Source organism: Octopus sinensis, linkage group LG2 (genome assembly GCF_006345805.1).
Source record: "Octopus sinensis linkage group LG2, ASM634580v1, whole genome shotgun sequence".
Classification (NCBI taxonomy): Eukaryota; Metazoa; Mollusca; class Cephalopoda; order Octopoda; family Octopodidae; genus Octopus; species Octopus sinensis.
The window spans coordinates 188,630,545-188,646,162 of NC_042998.1; positions in this window are offsets into that span (position 1 = coordinate 188,630,545).

Below are 15,618 nucleotides of genomic sequence, written 5' to 3' on the forward strand. Positions count from 1 at the left end.
TTCATATTGGGGTTGTAGTTATATGATAGAACGCCTATTAAATATTTTCCGGTATCTATAAGTTACTGGAAAGTGCTTGTCAAGGAGAAACAAGAATATTTTACCCATGTCAGATTTTCTATTAAGGTAAAAAGGAGGAGCGAACCAAATAGTTTTCCTTGACCCATTTTTAGGTCACTTAATATTATTATTTTGGCCCAGGATCTTATTCACTTTATGTCAGAAATTTTCAGCGGTTGTATACATATGTATAAATATATTTTGAAGAATTGGAAAATTCTGCCTATACCTGACTAACTTGTTGATATCTTTCCAGCCTTATAGTTTAAGGTCAAAAGAGGATAACTCTTTTACATTTTAGTTGTTACATTTTCATTTTCCGTTTTACGTTTCAGTGTGTTTTCAACCTTCCGCATTTTCTATATGTTGCCGTCTCAGCTTTTTCGCGTCTCCTCCCTTATTCAATTTTTTTTAGTCCGTTATGATATGTGGTTTGTGCCTGATGGATATGTTTGAGATATTTCTCAATATATGAAACTATTCGTAACACTTAAAGACATGTATTGTGTCCTTTTAATAAATAATGCATACACACAACACATACACACACTTGTATATGTGCGTATGTGCGAGTGTGTGCATGTGTGTTTATATATATATATATATATATATATATATATATATATAATATATATATATATATATATATCTATATATATATATATATATATAATGTGCTGTACCGTGTCAGAAAGATCAACAAAAAAGTACTCCATCTTGTGAGAGATAAATACATGTCTTTAAGTGCTACTAATAGTTTCATATGTTGAGAAATATCTCAGTCATATTCATCAGGCACAAACTACATACCATAACGAACTAAAAAAATTGAATAAGAGAAGAAATACGAAAAATCTGAGAAGACAGCACATAGAAAAAGTAGAAGGTCAAAATAAAACGGAAAACGAAAACGAAAACGTAACAATTAAAAGGTAAAAAGTAAAAAGGCAAAAGAGTTATCCTCCTTAGACCTTAAATTATAAGGCTGGAAAGATATCAACAAGTTAGTCAAGTGTAGGTGGAATTTCAGACCTGTATTTCAGTAGAGAGTTAGAGATCTTTGATCTGAACCGGATCTGAGCTCTTACAGCTAAACATAGCCTAAATTTATTCGATTCATTAACATAAGATATGGATTTCTCAATTATTTTCCACTTAATCACACGTGGTGTTTCGTTATCTTTCAAAGTCCATACGTAGCTAGCCAGCTTAGTAGCTTTGCTTTTGTCCCTATATCGGAAGGAGGCTATGTGATTGGTGTAGCGATTTCCAAATTCTCCTTCATATAATCCAATATAGGTCTTATCTGTTGTATTATCATTTAGGGTTGCAGTAAATTCTACCTCATATATGACATATTTAATCATACATCGTTGGACAGGATTCTGGGTTGCGACGGTTACAACTGGATTTAAGCTCTTGGTACTGACTTCGTGTAACGATACTCTTCATATTGGGGTTGTAGTTATATGATAGAACGCCTATTAAATATTTTCCGGTATCTATAAGTTACTGGAAAGTGCTTGTCAAGGAGAAACAAGAATATTTTACCCATGTCAGATTTTCTATTAAGGTAAAAAGGAGGAGCGAACCAAATAGTTTTCCTTGACCCATTTTTAGGTCACTTAATATTATTATTTTGGCCCAGGATCTTATTCACTTTATGTCAGAAATTTTCAGCGGTTGTATACATATGTATAAATATATTTTGAAGAATTGGAAAATTCTGCCTATACCTGACTAACTTGTTGATATCTTTCCAGCCTTATAGTTTAAGGTCAAAAGAGGATAACTCTTTTACATTTTAGTTGTTACGTTTTCATTTTCCGTTTTACGTTTCAGTGTGTTTTCAACCTTCCGCATTTTCTATATGTTGCCGTCTCAGCTTTTTCGCGTCTCCTCCCTTATTCAATTTTTTTTAGTCCGTTATGATATGTGGTTTGTGCCTGATGGATATGTTTGAGATATTTCTCAATATATGAAACTATTCGTAACACTTAAAGACATGTATTGTGTCCTTTTAATAAATAATGCATACACACAACACATACACACACTTGTATATGTGCGTATGTGCGAGTGTGTGCATGTGTGTTTATATATATATATATATATATATATATAATATATATATATATATATATATATATATATATATCCATGCATGCATGCATGGATGAATGGATATGAACTTATTTCACTGCTGCTTGGCAACCGGTCGGTTTATTTGCATCTACGTTATTTAATGATTCGTCAAAAGAGAACAATTAGAAAAAGTACTAGGCTTTAATACAATAAGTCGTGAAGTCGATTGAGTCGAAAAACTCTTCATTATGGTCGCAGTCCAATGACTAAAACAAGTAAAGGAATAAAAGAATAAAAATATACAGGAACAACAATCAGTATAATCTGCATTTAGAAAACAAAATGTAAAATACACAAACGTAAGAACAAACCATACTTTTCTCAAAGGGATTCGTAAAGGAAGAGAAGTTAGAGAATAACATCGTGACTAAAACAATATCGTGGACTCGGCTTATCGGGAACTTTAATCTACTCCATATCCATGTCTTTAGCATAAAGTATAATGTAAAACTTGTCCAGCGTCTGTGATTTTATCACTCATGTTTTTTTCTTTCTAGTATGATTGATGCAATTAAGGTTATCGTTTGCAACGTAAAACAATCTCTACAGCCCATACAACCGTATGTCTACATGGATTAATTACGCCGCCTGTTCCTTTATCCTTTACATTTAAGCAACTTGCCGAGGTATCTAGTAATATAAACAAACATAAACGAGACTAAATGTCATTTAAAAGATTCATCCATCCAATTTCCAATTACCAATTTGTTTTTATGCTTATTTATTGTGTACCGCGAAAAACAAAATCTTACAACTTTCTTTAATTCTATATTTCATTAGAGCTTAGCCTACAGCGTCTGAATCTCTCAACCTTTTTTAATTTGATTAGAACCATGTCCACAAACGTATTTACACTTTCCTACACACGCACAGAATGTATCAGAATGTTAATATATTAGATTCAGCATATTCAATGTTGGGAGTATTTGAAGGCTAAGTAAGCAGTAGTGAAAAAATAAAGACACTGTTAAGTCAATGACTAATATAATACTGTTTGTCTCAGCAAGTACCGGACCTAGTCGCGGCCATGTTTTGGTCTTATTAGGACCTCAACAGCAATGTACAGCTTTCATCATTCTGGCTGAAGAAGTAATCGAATGATGGATCTCCGTGGTTTGACGAGGATTCATAGGTTCTATCAACAGAATTATCTGCCCCTGATTAACATATAAATGGTTGAGTATTCCACACACGCACGTATACACTTAACATAATTTTCAGGCAGTATGAGCGTGACACAGTGTGTGGCGAATAAGTACAAAATAGCCCGGCTATGGAAAATGATGAAGATGAAGATAGTGTCAATTATAGTTGGGTCCTTAGGAATAATTGGGAAGGTACGAAGATGAATATAAAGGAAATTGGAATAGAGTTCACAGTAGAACTGTTACAAAAGGTTTGCCTCCTTGGCACAGCCAGAATAATCATGAAAGTATTAGTTAGCTGAAAAGAGCGGATAGTATAGCACCGAAGGCTGCAGGTAGCAAGTCCACTACTCATGCAAGACTCCAGGGGGCTCCAACAAGATGCCATACAGTGAAACTGAAGCTGGGACCATGCGGTTGGAAAGCAAGCTTCTTGAGACACAGCCACGCCTGCACCTATAAAAAATAGAGTTGCATTTTATTTTTATGAAAATGAAAAGTATGCCTTGTCTTTAAGGAAACAGATGTCTTTCACTATTAAATACAGTAATACGGAAATATGATAGATTAATACTCGGACGTTGTAACCACATTGTTTGTATAATGATGCTAATATATGTGTATACATGTATGCAACCAAAATTCTTTGCAACCTACCTGGATAATTTTAAATGGTTGTAAAAATGTTTAAAAATCCAATTTTAATGAAAATGCTGCTTTTATATTCCATTCCAATGCAATTTTTGCCCCAAACCCACACTTCTCTACAGTTTTTATTCGCTTTGATCACCACTTCTCAAAACTTCTAGTCTCCATCTTTAAACCTAAGTTCACTTCCTTGTCACTTCCACCCGATAGTCTAATTTTTTAGAAGGAATTCGTCCTAAACCGGAACTGCCATGTTATGTTGCCAAACAAACTTTACTACAAAGTACTGTTGCTGAATATCTCACGTTGTGAGATTTAAAAATACTAATTTTCTAATTTATAGATCAGTGACTAGTGTCACTTTGAAGACTATATATTTCGACCGGGAATTTGGCAGCGCCACCTCACCCGAACAATTTTTTGTTTTTGTTTTTGGAAGAACTCGAGCCGAATTTTTGGTTCGAGGCCGCCATTGTTGGGTGGTGGTGAATAACTGAGAAAACTGAGAAGTTATCCAGAAACTACTGGAGATCGAGTTCTCCTACACCCACGTGTGCTGAAACAGGAGATGTTACAGTGGAATGGAGAGATGATAAAGAAATATCGTAGTATGGTAGAGAAGGAAGGATCAAATATAAAAATGACCCTGCCAGAGGAGGAAAAAGTGAAAGTAGAAAAGAAGACAGTCATATTCGGAACATTTTCAAATAAAAATAGAATTGAATACACGCTGCAAGAAGAAATAGAAGAAATTTTGGAAGAACCTATAGGGGACAGCATAACGTTCTTTACGAGAGGAAAGAGATATACGTCTATAGTTGTAACCTTTATATTAGAAGAGGAGGCGGAAAAGAAGCTGATACAGGAAGAAAAATGAACTTTGATGTCAAACTATTTGGACAAAAGAATAGTCAGAATTAGGGTAGGAAGAATCCCACCGTGGGTAGATCCAGAGTGGATAATAGCTGCAATTTTTTATTCAGAGATGAGGAAGGAAAGCGAAGACGTGAAGATGGGCATGATAAGCCAAACCCAACAAGTGAAGTGCTGGGGTTACGGATTAGAGATAATCTGTGCAGTGAGCCCGAAATATTACAACGAAATACCTGAAACTTTAGAGCTACCATATGAAGAAAAACTGGAGATAATGTTGGAGGGGAAACCCCGGAAGTATTAGGAATGTGGTGAAAGAGGGCACTTGAGAAAGAAATGCCCTAGAGCAGCAGTGGAAAGTGTAGAGGAGAGCATTCAGGGGGATATAATGGTAGAGAGACAGCAGAAACAGATAACAGAAGAAGGCGGGAATTTTGCGGAAGTGGAAGCAAGAATAAGAGAGAGGAGGAAGTCACAAATGAAAGTGGAATTGAAGAAGTACAAAGCAATAGAAGAGGAAACCCAACCTATGATGAGAAACGGGGAAGATTTACCAGTAGGATCACCAGTAAAGGACTTACAGGTACAGAAACATTCAAATTCACAGACACTCAAACACACAGACATGCAAAAGCACAGACGTATAGACGAACAGAAACAAGATAATTCAGAATTACGGAAACCTAAAGACATAGACACACAGACGAAACGCAGAATTACAGTCAAACGAACACACTCACAAGCATACAGACACAATCACAGGGAAGCCAAGAATTACAGAAATACAGAGCCAAAAGAGAAACAAACACGCAAGATACAAACAGAAGCAAGAATTTTAAATGAAGTAGGACACCCTAAATGTTAAAAGAATTTCAAAATTGAAAGGCATTATGAAAGAGTGAACCCACTGAGGCCAGAGGTGGAAGTTGAACCTTGCACCTCGGTGGTGAATTATATTGAGGAAAAGGAGAAGGTGAAGTGGTAAGTCGTGATTTATTTGAAAGACTGATTTTCTTTTATTTACCCACAAGGGGCTAAAAATAGATGAGACAATACACACATGCGGGAACAATCAACACATGAAAGAATGGAATAGTGAAATTATACAATGAAGATGGAACGGCCACCCCAGCCCCGCTCCGGGGTAGTTACATCATTTCAATTATTTCAACAATCTTCAGCAGTTCTTTTCAAAATAAAACTCTACTTACCGTTTTATATAGTTCTTAATTTTCTCATAGTTCACCACTGGAGCACTGGGTTCGAAATTCACCTCGGGCACCAGTAGGTTTTTATCAGATGGGAAAACCTCTTTTAACTTTCTATACTTATCTTTTTCCATCAAAATCTATTTCTTCTCCTTCTCGTAATCCCCCGAGAGGTCCACTTCAACAATGTCTTTCATTTCAATTATTTTCCTTTCTACTTTTTTTTTTTGTAATGACCGATATGTTATCAAATATATTCTGTTCCTGTGTACCCCTCCCCAAAAAGCTGCAAAGGAGGTGAAAGAAAAAAAACCCCAGAAAAACCGGAAAAACGCTTCAGAGAAGAAGGAAGAAAAAGTAGCTGTGGAGAAGAAAGACACAAATGAAGAAGTGCATTTTACCACAGTTACACACAAACAAAAAAAAGACACATGTCTCTGATTCCCCCTCCCAAATCAAAAAAATCAACAAAGCACGCAACAGACGCACATAACCAAACACCCCAACCCAACCCCACGGTAAAATCATTTATCAACTCCCCGCCACCCAAAACACGCGAAAAAACAGTGACCTTTAGAGAGAAAAATGAAGCGCTGTCTAAAATAATTAGAGCACACCAAAAGGCACGTATGCACAAAATATTGAAAGACACACCGACAAGCATTAGATTTGCAATAATGGACGAAAGCCTATTGACAGACCTGAAAGCGCGTTACTGGGACGATATAAGAGATTTCAGTACTGAAGTGGCAGAGGGAAAATTAATTGTAAGCCCGGCAGTCACACCAATGAAAAGCCCAGCGGCTACACCAGTAAAAGAAAAGGATGGAGAAGCAGCCGAATTTGTGCAGCTCATCCTCAAACTTAAATTGTAAGTAATTCCTTTCTATAAATTTTTATCATGTCGACTAAGCTAGGGTAGATAAATGCGCGTGGGCTGAGGTCGAAATAGAAACAAGCTTGTTTCCTGGACAACCGCGACTTTCGGCACGTGAGGCGGAATGCTGCGGAAGTTGGAACGAGAAGCGTGGGGAATCCCTAAAGCGCTTCCTCGCCGGTTGGCCGCGTCTCTCGGCACGTGAGGTGGAATGCTGTGAAGGACTGATTACACCTGCGAAGGTCAAAGACGTGTTGGCCGAGTGCGCCAGGTTCAAGTCGCCGGGGCTGGATGGTCTACCCTATGAGTTTTATCGTAGTATACCGGACTTGTTCGGGGACCTCCTGGCTAGCGTCTACACAAACTGGCAACAGAATGGGAGGATTCTCGGCTCTGTGAGTCGGAGAGTGGTGGTGCTGACCCAGAAGGACCCGAGCAAGGGGAACATTATAAGTAATTACAGATGTAGAGTTAAAGATTTTGGTCAAGGTGTTAGCCAAAAGGTTGAGCGTGTCGTGGAGATGCTCGTCGGGAAGTCGCAGACATGCACCATCCCAGGCAGGTCAATCCAGGACAATCTTCACCTTATACGCTACACCTTAGACAGGTTGGATAAATTAACCGGCAAAGGTGAGACACTGGTCCATTTAGACCAAAGTAAAGCGTTTGATAGGGACCTCGAAACGGCTGGGCTGGGCCCGGACTTCCGTAAATGGATCTCCGCAATGTATAGCGGCATCAAATCCACCGTCGGAGCCGTTTTCGATCAAGCGCTCAGTTCGTCAAGGGTGTCCACTGTCTCGCTTCTGTATGTGTTGGCTCTTGAGCCATTACTGCGGAAGTTGGAGAATTTGGGGCGCACCTCTAATGTAATCGAATGCGGTAAGTCGGTCTCTGCTTCTGCAGATGACGTTTCCATCATCGTGTCTAATGAAGCGCAACTACCTTGTGTAGAGGACGCTATCAAAGGATACGAGGCGGTGGCAGGGGCAAAAGTTAACAGGGACAAGTCCATCGGCTAGCGCCTTGGCACCAGGAGAAGCAAGTCGATATCGTCCAGTGTCGTGGGTCACTTGGAAATAGGTTCTGTTAAGTTGCTTGGAGTTTGGTTTGGACCGACTCTCAGACTGAGAAGAACTGGAGCGAGGTAGCAGTCAGGTTGGAGGCCCTAGTCCGGAGTTGGTCCAGACGGGATCTGTCCCTGAAAGGAAGGGCGGAGGTGGTACAGGTGTTTATTGCTTCTGTAATCACCTACCGCTAACCTTTGTCCCCTGCCCCGTCTCATGGCTAAACAAGTTGGAGCACTTCCTCTTCTGCTTATTGTGAAAAGGAGGAAAGCCACTTGTGAGGCGCTCTGTCTGCTGCCAAGAACCGTTAAAGGGTGGGTTAGGGATGCCCTGGCTAATGATGCGCAGACATGCGTTGAGGCTGAGACATCTCTAGCGCTACCTGGAAGGTGACAAGGTGTGGAATCCGCTGGCAGAGGAATTCTTTCCGCGACCAGTCTCCTTGGAGAGATTCAAACCCGGTTTCATTAAAAGACGCAATCTGACAGAATGGCAAAAGGAGTGTCGACAGGCACTCGTGCTTATCCACAAGATGGACAAGGCCGGTAGTGGGAATACCACCTCGGTTTTGTATAAAGGACTGGTAGAGTATAAAAATTATGACGTCCTAGAGGGGCTCTGGAGTTCGACGAGAACCTTCTTGCCAACCTGTTCCAAAAAACTTTCAGACCAGGGTATTTGGAACGCTTTACCGGTTCGCGAGAAGTTATCTGGACACGGAATGTCAGTGCCAACAGCATGTCCAAGATGTGGACTGGACGATGAAACTGTCCAGCACGCTTTTGTACAGTGCCGGAAGCTTTCAGGCTTGGTAATTTACGTTGAATTCGTGTTGTCACACCTAAGCAAAGTACAGCTATCAGCTGAGTCTATAATAAAGATTGTACCGCCAACCGGACTCTCAAAGGAAGGTGAGGCATGTTTTCTCTGTTCAGTTGCAGTGTTGAAAGAGTTCGTGTGGAAGACCAGATTGCAAGGATTCGTGACGGGATCCTTCATCTCTGGCTCTAGTTTGCTGACATACTTCAGATCTCATCTGAAGAGCACGATAGGGCTGGATAGGAGATGCCTGTTGCGAGGTGTGTTCGAGAAAAGATGGAAGGCTATGATAAGAAAGGTGGGTGCAAGTGACCCTGCTTAATCCTCATGGGAAAGGGAAAATGTATAGACGCTGAGCTTTTCAGCCCATCAGGTTTAATCCTCTGCAGAACGTCAAATTTTAATTATATATCATTTTATTTTTTTTTCATTTTATCTAGTTTCAGCTCACGTGCTGTGGCCATGCTGGGGCACCGCCATCATTCAATATTTTTTAAAACTAAGTATCATGCGAACTCATAATAACAAGAATTGTTTGTATTGTCCTGTTTTGTCCCCTCTAGGTACGATATGAATTATCATAATAAAATATTCACCTCTAGCCGAACAATTATTCTGTGCTGATGAAAGGAAATAACACGGAAATCGCGATACACAGAAATTGTTTTGAGCTGAGTGAGGGTGCTAGATTCCCTCGTTCGAAAATATTAGGACACGGGTCGTGTCGTATAGCCAGCTGTTGACGATGTCCCCTGGGGCTAAATTACAGCAACATTCGTCATAAACTGGTACTGTTATTTTATGTTGGCAAACAATCTTTACTACAAAGTATTCAAGTATTTCAGCATTTCGCTATTTTATAGCTTTAGTTATTTCAAAGTCATGTTAATTATTTTTCATTTCTCTTTCATAACGATATTTTCCTCTTTTATATATATTTCGATCTTAGAAATGCTTGGAAATTATGTTTTCCTTTCATATTGCAATAACTGGAGGCGCAATGGCTCAGTGGTTAGGGCAACGGACTCGCGGTCGTAGGATCGCGGTTTCAATTCCCAGACCGAGCGTTGTGAGTGTTTATTGAGCGAAAACACCTAAAGCTCCACGAGGCTCCGACAGGGTGGTGGTGGCGATCCCTGTTGTACTCTTTCGCCACAACTTTCTCTCACTCTTTCTTCTGTTGGCTTAGCCAGCAGGGTGGCGTCATTTGAAGGCTAAAACAATGTGAAGCACATTGTGACCAGCGATGTGTAAACACATCTGATAGCCTGGTTGGTCACGATGATCACGGTGATTGCAATAACTAGATCTATGTCATTTTACATTTAGTGTCCGCACTTGTATATAAATGTTAGCAAGGCACTTCCGTGGTAATTTTTTTAACTTCACCTCCAACGTTTTGTGCATTTTATATATAAAACAGAATGGTCTTCGGAGTGGGCTTAAGATTTTCGATTTGGCTTCCATTTTTTAAAAATATTTTTACTTTCATGAATATAAAAATTACTTTTTGTAGATATATTTCGATTGCATTAAAAGTGTATAAGTTTTTTTGCTTAAACTTGTAATTACATTTTCTTCCTCTGTAATTTAAACAACAGAATTTTAAATTTTCAGGAACTCAAACGGTACAATTTAAATACTTTCATTATTGAACGCATGCATATAATTTTGAAAACTGATACAGCAATAAAAGTTATTCGTATTCTTTATCGTTATAATCAACATATAAATACATTTTATAAATGCAAATATATGAAGTATTGGGTTGTTATTATATATTATTGCTTTCAAAGATATTTATATTATCATAGTTTAAAAAAATATATTCAAAACATGAAGACTAGTTTTAAAAAAAAACTGTGAAGAGCGCAATAAAAAAGAATCCCGAGGTGGGGCAAAACCATCCAGATCTAAATGAATAATTATGAGGTCTCTATACTCTTTTTTGTAAATGTCCAAATATCTTGTCACCTAAAGATAAGGCAGGACATTTGATAGACTGATGAGGCATATTGGAATGAACTCCCTTTCTCATTTACACTTGGTACCAGTAGTCAAAAAGCGATGGCTATAACTTTTTTAGAACCGGAGAAACTGCAATAAATCTTGAATTTGCCTTGTATTTTTATCTTTTACTAATTTCAGCAAGAAGCTGAGGCCTTACTGGAGTATCGTCTTTAGGTGCGATTGGGTTTCTTTTCTGTATTATTTCTGGTGATGTAGCAAGTTTGGCGGAGTTGTACGTCTTTCTACTTCCTGCTACGATGTGCGTTCATTTGGTGTCAGAGATAAAAACTTATCCTGACGCTCTTTCAGAACCTCCACATCTACACCTCGCAAACCTCTAAAGATGTCTAGCAGAATGTTGAATAGTTGTGGACATTTGAAATCCCAGCCGTTACAGTATTTCGTCCTTATTCTAGTTGAAAAGGACGAGAGCTTTGTTACTATGTAGTGCCGTCCAATCTAGCGGTTGGTACAACTTGTACACCCGTCTACCGGGAAGTATGCAAACAAGCAAGTCCGATGAGATATTCGACCCTTCAGATCTACAATGGCCGTTGATGAGATGAACACGAACCTAGATGGATTTCCGCTGTTCTTTTACAGACATGCAAGAAAGCTCTCGCAAAACTAATGCAGATATTTTTCCAGATATTTTTCCTTGCAAATGGAAACTCCCCAAATTGTTAAAAGAAGGTATGATATTGCCTGACCATAAAGGAGGATACAAAACAGATGCTAAAGATTACATATATATATACAGATAGATAGATAGATAGATAGATAGATAGATAGATAGATAGATAGATAGATAGATAGATAGATAGATTTATATATATATATATATTATTTAATAAACATACACGCACACACACATACACACACACATATATTAGTTAATAAAGTCAGTGTTATAAGATTGATGCTCAGACGGCAGTATAATCGTACGGGCTAGTATAGCGTGCTGTATATTATCCTGTAATTGTTCAAGTTCAATATACAAATGTGTTTGTATGTGTGTGAGCATATTTGTAATATTTGTGTATGTACGTTTTGGGGTAAACGTATTGGAGATTGCTCTTAAGCAAAAAGGATGGCATCCGGGGAAACCGAGTCTGTAATACACTATCCATTTCTTATTGAAGCTGTCATGTACATGTACAAAAGGCATGAAAATATCAAAATCCAGTTTTTCATTTCCCAAGCTGTGGGCACTGGATGTTCCGTTGAATGTAAAAATAATCTAATAAACTTATACCTGTTGTACGGGAGCCATAAAACTATAGTTACGCAGCCTGTTTTTTCATTTTCATATAAAAATAATTACTTTCATTAAAACATTAAGAAAAACAGTATCCTCACCATTTGCTAATTCCCTCTCACCGAATCTATAGCAAATAGTGTTTTAGTCATCTCTTTGTCTATCCCTCTCTCTCCACATATTTGTGTATGTGTGAGCATGCATGTGTGTGATGTATGTATGTGTGATTAATATGTATAGCTTTGCGTAAAAAATTGCGAGTAGGATCAGCATTAAGCCATTTGAAGTCTTTATTGTCGGTTCCCGTAATACATATGTTATCCATAAAATTAAAAAGAAAGAAGATATAAAGTGAAAAAGATATCTCCATCTGCTCACCAGATTAAACAATCAATTTACGTCTCCTCCTGAGTGTTTGTTTTGCTCTGCCTTTTGTCTTTCTTTGCTATTTGCTTTGTTTTGTTTTAATTTTTGTGTCATCTTTTATTTGTAACTAGCAGTATCGCTCGGCGTTGCTCGGGTTTGTAAGGGGAATAACTATATAAGCATTTTTAGAGAGTTATAGCAAAAAAATAGCAAAAAAATGCACTAAAAATGGAAAAAGAATTATGGTAATTTTTTTTTTTTAATCGTTGACTCATCGTAGACATTTTTAGAGAGTTACTTCCCTTATATAATAGCGAAACAATGCATTAAAATTGAAAAAAATGATGGTAAATTTTTTTTTTTAAATCGTAGACTCATCGTAGACGCGCGCTAATACCCAGAAGGGCTCAATATGAATCACGACTATAAGATACCTGGTTTTGGTTAAACTGCACCGCAAAATGTGGGAGTAGTTAGGAATCTAAATCGTAGGAGACAGACACACAACTTCACTTTTATATATAAAGATGATGAGAAAAAATGAGGTGAGTTAGTAGAATCTTTAGAGTCGAAAATTGGGATATTTCCTCCGACTCTACTTTCTGGGTTCAAATCGCGCAAAGGTCAACTTTACCTTTCATCTCTCGGAGGTCAATAAAATAAAGTACCAGTCATGTACTGAGTTCGATATAATTGACTAATCCCTATCCTCATATTATTTCTAGCCGAAGGCCAAAAATCACTTGTTGAAGCAATACGTTGTTGTTTGTTCCTTCGCGAGTCATGCCTGGCTCATAAGGGCCAGTTTCCCGGTTACATTGGCATATAGGTTCCCCGCCTGGACAGGACGCCGGTCCATCGCAGGTGAGTTGCTAGATGCAGGAGGAAAGAGTAAGAGAAAGTTGGGATCTTTTCAGTTTGAACGGCAGTTTTTAACATAATTTCTAGGTAACTAAAAAAAATTAAACTTCGTATACTAGTAGAATGTGTTTATAAAACATCTTTTTCTCTTGGCTTTATTGAGAAAATTCTATGGTTTGTAAGATATTTGTAAGATATTTTCTTCAATTTCTGCAATTTCAACCAATCAGTGACGTCTATTGTGTTAAAAAGCATTCTGTGCCGTATGAATATGTCCCTCGTTTAAGAAACAGATTGGGTTTATTTACATTTGTGAGAAAAAAAAAGATACCCTTCCCCCACCCCTAACCCTAACCCTAAAAGAGATTGAAATGCAATAGATCGATTCTAGTGTCATAATTATGGGTGACCATTTCATATGACACCGCTAGAAAAAACTGCCGTTCAAACCGAAATGTTCCGAAAGTTGTGGCGAAAGAGTCAGCAGAAGTTCGCCCTTACAAACCAGAGCCGCATGGAGCTTAGGTGTTTCGCTCATAAACACACACATCGCCCGCTCTGAGATTCGAACTCGCGATTCCTCAACCGCGAGTCCGCTGCTCTAATCATAAGGCCATATGCCTCCACCGAAGCAATGAGTCAGATTCATGGAATTGCTTGAGCGTCGGGCAAATAACTTGCAGTATTTCTTATGATTCTGTACTGTGTTCAAATACTGCTTAGGTTAACTTTGTCTTTCATGTTTTCTGAGTCGATAAAATAAAGTACTTGTCAAGTACTGAAGTGTATTAAACCTACTAATTCCTTCCTCTCAAATATCAGAGCCTGTCCCATTGCTAGAAATAGCTGTTTCTAATATGCATACAGTTGTTGGACAAAATAATGGAAACATCTTGAAATATCAAATTTATTTTAATATGGGGTGGGACAGCCTGTGGCAGTAATTACAGCTTGAATTCTACGAGGTATGGATTCGTACGAAGTTTGAATTGTTTCCAAAGGAATTTATATCCGTACTTCAGTTAAAGCAATCTCCAGTTCTTGTAGTGATGGTGGTGGAGGATATCGACTCCTTACTTGTTTTTTTCTAAAATGCACCATAAATGTTCAATAATATTGAGATCTGGGGACCGTGGGTGGCCAAATAAGATGCTCAACTTCACTAGAATGTTCATTATGCCATTCATTAACAACTTTAGCTGTGTGTATTGGTGAATTATCATCCTGAAAGATTACGTTTGTCTCTGGAAACAGTTCTGCAACCATAGGATTAATTTGATCTGATAAAATGCTTAAATCGTCTTGACTATTAATTCTGTATCTGTATATTCTGTGTGTGTATATGTTTGTGTGTTTGTGTTTGTCCCCCAACAGTGCTTGACAACCGATGCTGGTGTGTTTACGTCCCCGTAACTCAGCGGTTCGGCAAGAGAGACCGATAGAATAAGTACTAGGCTTACAAAGAATAAGTCCTGGGGTCGATTTGCTCTACGCAAGGCATTGCTCCAGCATGGCCACAATCAAATGACTAAAACAAGTAAAGAGTAAAGAGTATTCATTGCAAATACCAATCCCTCTGTCTAACCTTGTAGATAAACACTATCTACAGATACAACTAGCTAAAATTAAAAGATACATATTTTGTATTTGCCTTTGTAGAGAAGGCGATGTATATGCCTATGTGTATGATTGAGTAAACGTGCAGGAATGGCTCAGTATTTTAGACGTTCGCTTCCCAATCGCGAGGCCTTCGGTTGCATTCTGTCTTGGGTCTCTAAGTTTAACCATAGCTTCGGTTCGATTCCAGCTTTGGGAATAAAATTGGATGAACAGAAACTTTGTGGAAGCGCATCGAATGGATTACATAAAGTGTATAAATTGTGTGAAACACTCAACCACTTGTTCCGTGTTTTAAACGATTAGGCAATTCAATTGAGATACTTCTTGTCGTACCGGAGCAGATACATTAATGTTCTGTATATGTATGTGAGTGTGCGCGTGCTTGTGTATGCATGTGAGTGTGTATGTGTACGTGTAAGTGTATATGTGTGCGTCTGTATGTGTCTATCTTTGTATGTCTAGGTATATGTGTATGTAAGTCTTTTATATTTAAACCAAATGTTTGATTTATACGAGGACCAAAAACCTGTTGGGACTAAGACACATGTCTTTTACTAGTTACTTTTATGCCATATCTGCTCAACGGAATTCACTTTTCCTTTTACCGTCTTTGGAGAAGACATTAATCTTTTCGACGTTTGTCAACACTATCTTGTAGTGA